This window comes from Brachyistius frenatus, unplaced genomic scaffold (assembly GCF_029030835.1).
Source record: "Brachyistius frenatus isolate BFR_SWC_R1_liver_20210118 unplaced genomic scaffold, ASM2903083v1 Contig_19, whole genome shotgun sequence".
NCBI classification, from domain to species: domain Eukaryota; kingdom Metazoa; phylum Chordata; class Actinopteri; family Embiotocidae; genus Brachyistius; species Brachyistius frenatus.
The window spans coordinates 605,001-613,025 of NW_027210618.1; the positions used below are offsets into that span (position 1 = coordinate 605,001).

The 8,025-nt window shown below is 42.3% G+C and overlaps 1 protein-coding gene across 1 annotated transcript in view; it reads right to left on the reverse strand.

Moving 5' to 3' along the window:
• Positions 1-6,398, reverse strand: part of LOC138619012 (cyclin-dependent kinase 17-like) — a 35,252-nt gene extending 28,854 nt beyond the window's left edge. The window contains exon 1 of the mRNA XM_069695173.1: positions 6,316-6,398. The gene's annotated coding sequence lies outside the window, so the exon portion shown is untranslated. The remainder of the gene's footprint in view (positions 1-6,315) is intronic.
• Between the last annotated feature and the right edge of the window lie 1,627 nt (positions 6,399-8,025).

Sequence of the window (8,025 nt, forward strand, 5' to 3'; positions counted from 1 at the left end):
TAAATAACATATTTAGTGAACGTGGCCATTGTTAAGGCAGTGATCTACTACCTAAATTGATTATGAAAGAATTTGCATCAGGATTGTGGTGGCTTTTACACCATAAAACTCAAAGTTGTTCACTTTTCGACATGACAAAACTCTCCGATTTCAGAAACAGGAAGGAATTACAGTTTCTGGCATTTTGGGTTGATCAATGACTTGATTCATTTAATCGCTTCTAAATACGCTGTGGCTACAATCAACTCAATTTCAACATTTATTGTATTTTTTTTTTTTTCAAAATTGTACCACATATTTCTGTGACTGTAATTATTGAAGTGAGCACATTTATTACAGAATTAATGATGACTTTTATTATTCCTACCAGTATTGCAGTTGCGAGCCGCCATACGGTATATACACAACGTGAACTATGTCTGAGAATTAAACAGGAAACCGAAGAACGCGGAGAATAAACTTCACCAAAAAAAAAAAATACAAAGTAAATTTCGCTCCGTTATCCCCGAGACTAGCCAGAGAATGACTTAAATTAAGCACACCATTTAAATGAAAATCCCTCGTAAGCACCACTACCACTTCAAATGATAACAGTTTGTGAATGGGATGAAAGGCCTGCGTGGATTGTGACAGATAAGCCTTGAGCACCCAGCTGGGTTCAGAGCAGAGCACTCACATCAAGAGACTCTGATGTTATCTGGCAGGCAGCAGACTACTGTCACCCCAAAGGAATATTCTTATTAATCCATGCAAAGTTGTGGAAGAACATCCATGTTTTGTGGTCTGAATCTTTTCTCAATAATAAAAGACTGACCTGATAAAACATGATCAAGATATTCTTTGTTGTTCCCTGTTGGGAAATTTAGTTTTGGACGAGAAATAAATCAACAGAAGACAGACAAAGACAATTAAAACACGTATGACTTAAACTGGTAGCACATTTGTTGATCAAAAGTGATGAAATTGACATTTATCAGCTTCTATATATTTCAGGTGTTCTTTTGTTACTACAGATCTATACGTATATTTAGATATGTTGATACCCTTTGTTGCGCGTAATTCTATGTCCTGCTGTGCTCGTATATTTAAGATAAAACGCAGCACGATTATTAGACTTCTGTTCGGCTCATTATGGAGATTATCACCTCGGTGTGGACTCATCTGATCGGAGCCTGACTCGAGTCACCTGTCGTCCATTTGTGAGTGAACCATTAGCATCAGAGAGAGCGACAATTAGCCTCCGTCTCCGTGGCCGTCTGCACTCGTCCTCCCAGCAGCAGCTCCTGCATGGGAGCTTTTCATGGTTATCAAAAGGGAACAACAGGCTACGATCTAACTGAGGGAAGACTGCAGGATGGGGCTATCACAATATCAGTTTCCAAATCAAAGTGCAAACACAAACAGCTATCGGAGGTCTTTGTGGTAATTTCAGACAGCCTGCGTGCAGGGATCCAGTTGTGTTGCAGCGCTTAAGTGAAACCCAGCAATAAGTTCAGGAGGTATCTTGTTTTAAACTGACTTATTTTCTGTCTGTGCCAGGGCTGCATTTAAGAGTAGATTCATTTCCAGTTAATTATTCAATAACCTGTCACAAGATAGATTGTGGGTGTGGATGGGCATTTAAGATGGTAAGATCTGATGGTAAGTCACAGCCCCTCATCCCTATTAAAACTTCCAAGAGTCCAAACTGACATCTCAAATTGGCTGTTTTATCCAACTAAGAGTCCAAAACTTCTAAATATTTAATTTAGAAAAGGTAGAAAAGACAGAAAAGCTGCAAAGTGCCAAATAAGAGAAGCTAGAGGCAGCAAACATTTAGGATTTATTCTTGATAAATGACACAACAATTGAAACAATAATTATCTTGTCGACTAATTAACTATTTATTGAGTTGTTGTGGATCATATAAATCATTGTGAAAACATTGTATGGTTTAATTGAAAAGGTGATAATGTCATTAAGAGGGAAACCAATGTTTGTTCACAGGCGCTGAACAGAGGTCCTCCGTCTCCGATTAGCAAAACCTCCTGAGCTGAGGTTGAATGGGGCAGCTCTAAATTTAGCTAATTAAAAAAGCCAAACACGGAGATTTAACGGGGATTTTCATTAAACCAGTGAGAACTTAATTATGAACACATGACACAATGCATCTGAAATATGCAAAGCTTTGCCGACTGCAATAACATTGGTTTGAATGAATGTGTGTGTGTCCAAATAAAAACCAGACAAGTGTTCAGACAGCGCCTGCAAATCCTGCCAAGAGTGACGGGGAAAAAGGGGGCAATATTTGGCCCCCCACCTGTCTCAGACATTACAGATGACGACCCAGATATGTGGTGTAAGTTATTACTGTATAACTCGCGCAGGTTTGGAGCCAACTGGCTCGAGGCCGGAGGGGGTCTTGAGTATCAACGGACACCTCCAGATTCAGACAGTAACAGAAAATCTGGGAGTGGACGCGGCCAAACTTGCAAGCAGCCGCATTTGTCTTGTGGGGCAACTGCATGTGAGCAGGCAGCGCTGCATTCTGGTGCCAGAGGTCTTGTGTTAATGCAGCAGAGAAAAGAGGAAGAGTTTGTATTCATGGCTATCTATAGACAGGAGTGGTGCCTGTGACATAGCAGCTGCTCCCCAGAGAGCGGTGACATATTAACCTTCAGCCAGCTGTCTTGGCCTGTTGCTTTAACATGAGCTCTTTTACACACACACACACACACACACACACACACACACACACACACACACACACACACACACACACACACACACACACACACACACACACACACACACACACACACACACACACACAGTCAGTCAGTCAGTCAGTCCATGAAAATACCTACTTTTGCCAGTAAAAGACACGGATTTAAGTCTTCCAAAAGTTAGGCTAAGTTTGGTCTGAATTAGATTTGAATGTGTTTTCCATAAAAATAAAAAATAAAAATGTGAAAAATACACCCATTCATGTGTATGCTCACTCTCACACACACACACACACACACCCATTCACATACTGGACCATCATCTGATCTGCACTGGGACTCGAGGGATCAGCACCAGGTGGCTACAGCTGTTTCACATCGGGTCCGGTTACCGTGCCACCACCGTCCCCAAGGCCTTCACCAAGGGAACAACCCGACGTCAAACCAACACACACGGGAACACCGTCCTCCAGCAGCTCCTCGCCCTCCTGCAGGTACCGACAGCGGGCATTGTGAGCCCACAACAGACACACTTTCGATTGGTCCTCAGTGACACACACGCCCTGTGAGGAAGCTCAGCAGCTTGTGGCTGTCAAACTGAAACCTGCTCACAGGAAATGAGAGAAATTGCTTTGGCAGCTCTTTCATTCAGCCACCAAGAAAACAAGAGGAACTGTAAACAGTAACATGCAGACCTGGGTTTTCACTGGGACCACTTTATAGTCACTGAGCCTGAATGTTTTTGTAATCGTATTTCTTTCCAATTTTATATGGATTTTCATTAAAGCAAAGTTCTTGCAAAACTACTAGAACAAGAAAAGAGGGAGGAGAAAAAGTAAAATACAAACATTGTTTTGCCATTGGCCCGCAATCTGAGGGACAATAATTTACAAGTGTCGAATAATAACTGCCAGGTACAAAGTTGTATTTGTATTTGTAGTCAGAGTCCATATTAACAATTGCTGACTTCCAGCAAATCAAATCTTATATTTGTATGTTTATCTAGAGTAGAAATGATAACTTGAGATTAATCAATAACTGTTTTGGTGATGATCTTTCAAGTTATGTTTACAAGCAAAGGTGCAAAGAATTAATTTTAGATGTGAATGTTTTTCTGTATTTTCAGACATTTTTGTTTCTCAGAAAGTATTTGTAATCAGAAATTATAAAGTTATTCAACTTTGTTTGCTCTCATGCCAGGTATAAGAGTAAACCAAGGTAGCTGCAGTCTAATTCAACAGTCCTGCAATAAACTGCAACTTAATGAGGGTCATTACGCCCTCTGTTCAGTCCAATAGTATTTTAAACAGTTGTAGAGAGGTATTAAAGGTATATTATGTGAATTTTCCACGATAAAGTGTTTACGAATGATTCGACCCACGTAATATATTTTGTTGAGTTGTGTACTTCCATCATCCCAAATGTTTCTAACGAAGTTCAAACACAGAGAAATCAGTCGTTGTAATCAAGGTAGCAGTTTTATGTGGTCGCCTGTCAAAAGGTGTCATATTCACTTTACTCTCTCTACGTGTTGTAACTTGCAGAGAAGCACTTTAATAGTCACGCTCGCGTCGGTTAATGGAGGCGACAGCAGCTAACAGTTGGGTTTTCATGGTGCAAAGCAGCGCTTCAAATTCACCGTGCCTCACCACTAACGCGGCAAATAACTTACATTTAATACAAGTACTATTATAAGTAAGGTAGACAATGAGAGGCAGAGAAAAAGAAAAAAAAAAGCAGCGCTAACTGCTAAGCTAAATATCGATTTTCATCTGCAATGGTGGTCGTTTAACAAAGAAGACGGACAACAACTCCCACGATCCCACACTACGTCTCCACGCCGGTGAAACACCATTTTTTTGATATTGCTTTGACTGAAGAACTCCAATCGGCATAAATTACATACTGTGCCTTTAATTTCAGCTTTGTGATCACTTTGAAGGGTGTCGTCTGCAGCGCTGCAATGAACTGAGAGACCGGTTTAATAGTTTGTCCATCCCAATTATGTATATGAAGACTAAAAAGAGTCTATTTTGAAGACACCTCTCGGTGCGAGACAAAACAGTTCAATTACAGCCTCCAAAATGACCATAAATGCAACCAACTAAGGCTGCAACTAACAATTACTTCGATTATCTATTAAATTAAATCAACTGTCTGGTCTCAAAAATGTTGGGAAGTGGTGAAAAATGTCCACCTGTGTTGACAAAACCGAAGGTGCAGCTGTCTCAACCGACTTAACCAAAAAGATCTTCAGTCTCTTCTCATGAAGAACTAAGGAAACAAGAAAATATTCACATTTATGAGGCTGGAATAAGAAACTTTAAGCAGTTAATCATTAAAAAAAAAAAAAAATGACTTCAAATGATTTATCACCTGTCAGAATAGTTGACAATTAATTTTCTGTCGAACAACTTATCAATTCATTGGCCAATTGTCGCTTCACAACCAACAGCTCTTAAAATTAGATTACATAAAAATGTACAGACTTTGCGAAAGTCCTATTTATTGCAAGATTGCTGCAGTGGACCGCTTTAGTTTTAGTTATGTGTACGTGAAACACTGGAAAACGAGTGCGTGTAATCCAGAGTTAGTTAAGTTTTGGTGCTGTGAGCGGTGCTGAGTGGGTCAGACAAAGGTGACAACACAAGAACAATAAATATGTAAAGGCATTTTCATACCAAAATGAACATCCTCATCTGTTTGCCATGGGACAACAATGATTTACTCCTTTTGGACTTCCTGCCACATTCACACCGACCTCCAACACACACACACACACACACACACACACACACACACACACACACACACACACACACACACACAGGTTAACTCCCGAGAGGAAGAACATAGGAGCAGAGGAATGAAAGCTGCAACGTGGGGTGAGTTGCTGGAAGCTGCGGGGGGTCTCTGCTGGTGCTCCCCGTGCAGGCTGCGGGCTGCAGGCTGCGGGCTGCTGCTCCTGTCCCGGCCTTCAGACAACAGCTGAAACGGCTTAAAGCTGCTGATCTGGCAGGGAGGGAGCTCACACACTGGTACCAGTAATTTGTGGAAGAAGAAAAAGAAAAAAAAACAACAACAACAACAACAACCCGTGGAGCAGAAGGACGGGACCATCTCTGAAATGTGGATCACTGAGTGTTTAAGTTGCAACTGTGCAAGACGAAACACGCAGAGCAGGCAGCCGTCCTCACACACGGTCAGAGCCGGTTTGAGTCGCTCTCAGAGGTGTTTATCAACAAAACACGACGGCAATCTTTAACCATGAACTCAGCGGGGGGGGGGGGGGGGGGAGAGAGACATGAGAAACCATTAACCTCTCTGAACTTAGTTGAGCTTTCGTTTGTGCGGCACGACGCCGACCTCCCCGGTTAGTTTTTAGGTTAACAGCGGCCGTCCGCCGGTGAACGGGACAAACCGAGCGAGCTCGCAAGACAAACGGCGGCATTCAAACCGAACCGAGCCCGAGAAGTAAACATCGCTCCGTCGTTGAGTCCGTTTCGCGTCAACGCGGGCTGCCGGAGACACTGACTTGTCCTCCAGCCGCTGTTTCACCGGGAGACATCCCCAGAAACTTAACCCTACACCGAAAATGCGAGGCTCTCACCAGAAACGATTAGCGCCGCTCCGACCGGAGTCCCCGACCTCGGAGCTTCTTCTCAGGCCGGATGCCGTCTTTCCCCACCGAGCGTGAAAAAAAAACAACAAACAAAACCTTCTTCCTTGTGGTTTCGCTGTGGTCGTGGATACTTTTTTCTTTTTCTTTTTTTTCTTTTTGCTCCGCGGTGTCGCTTATATCCGCGTGGCTGTGGCGTGCAGCAGCATGGCTCGGCTTCGGGCTTCAAAGTTTCCCTCCAGGTGGAAAATAGGAAGCGCTGTCGCTGGTTTTTCAGTCGATGAGACCATGACAGTGTGAGGGACGACGGGTGATTACCAGTTGATCTGAGCGCGTCCTCTGCCAGCTGACGCCGCCTGCCTGCCACCACGCCGCCGTGCTCGCCAGCCTGTCCGCCGGGAAACAGCGCCGCCTAACGGCCGGTGCGGGTGTGTGTGTGTGTGTGTGGGGGGGGGGGGGCAGTGATGCGCCCGGTGCGGCCCCACAGCGGCCCCTACTGGAGGAAATGTTGTAGTTCTCCAACTCTGCAAACATTTCACAAGAAACATCAACACACTAGCAAAAAGCAGGCAGTTTTACTCAGTAGTGGAATGTAACTAAACTAAGGACATTTACTCAAGTATAGTAGAGGAAGATGGGGACACACCCACATGTGACTCCTCTTTGTTTTGTTTTTTTAAAGATCTCTGTATTTTAACAAAGATAGACACAGAGCAACATCTCGGTAATTATATGAAATATAAAACAGATATTTTTGGTAATTATAAAAATGTAACAACTGTCACATCTGGGAGGAGACACTTCAGTGGATTACATTTTCCCCCACATCTGTCTTGTGCTTTTCATTCAGATTTTATTCTCCCGTCTTATTCTATCAATCCTCCACTTTCATCTACTTTGCATATGATGTAAATCGCACTACTCATGTATAGTATATTACATAAGGCCTTATATTAGGCATTATCATTGTACAATGTAAGTTGTGTTTAAAGTCAAATATTGTGGTACAAGTTTTAGGCTCCATTATTAGCTTTTAATTAGTTATATTGTAAAAAAATTTAAAAAAAAATTGTATCACTAATGCTTCATTAAACATTTTTGAGATAAATTGCTAAAAAGGAGACAAACAACCCAGGAAAAAAAAAAAACACAACATAATATTTCTTCCTGAATTGTCACAGAAACTGTTGATATTTCTTCAAACGTGATGTTCAGTTTGTGCACATAAGAATAATTTTTGTCCATACATCCTTTGACACTCACCTGAGTAAAACTTCGTCCCTGCTTAGCTTTTTAAACCCTCCCTCCAATTTATTCTCACTTCCCTGAGCAACAATCCCTTCACCTTGGACTGCCCCAAAAACTATTTAAACATTCACTCTTTTCTGGGGCACAGCCAGAATTCAGGTTGTCGGGAAAAAAACCCTCAAGCAAACAGAAGGCTGCATCTTTTCCTGCACAAGTTTATGCAGAGCAGAGAGAGTGGTCTTGTTTAGGGGCCCATTTCAGCTGCACCTGCAAAGGGGACATTTGGCAAGAAATCCCTGCTCTGGCTCTGGGCTTCAGGTGTTTTCTGTCACTTTTTTCTTCAGAAACGTCAATTTTTTTTGTTGTCACTCATCCCTCTTCTTTGTTCCAAGTATTATCCAGGAAAGTTCTGCACATTCAGCCTGTAGTGTAATCTCTCTTGTGAGACCTACA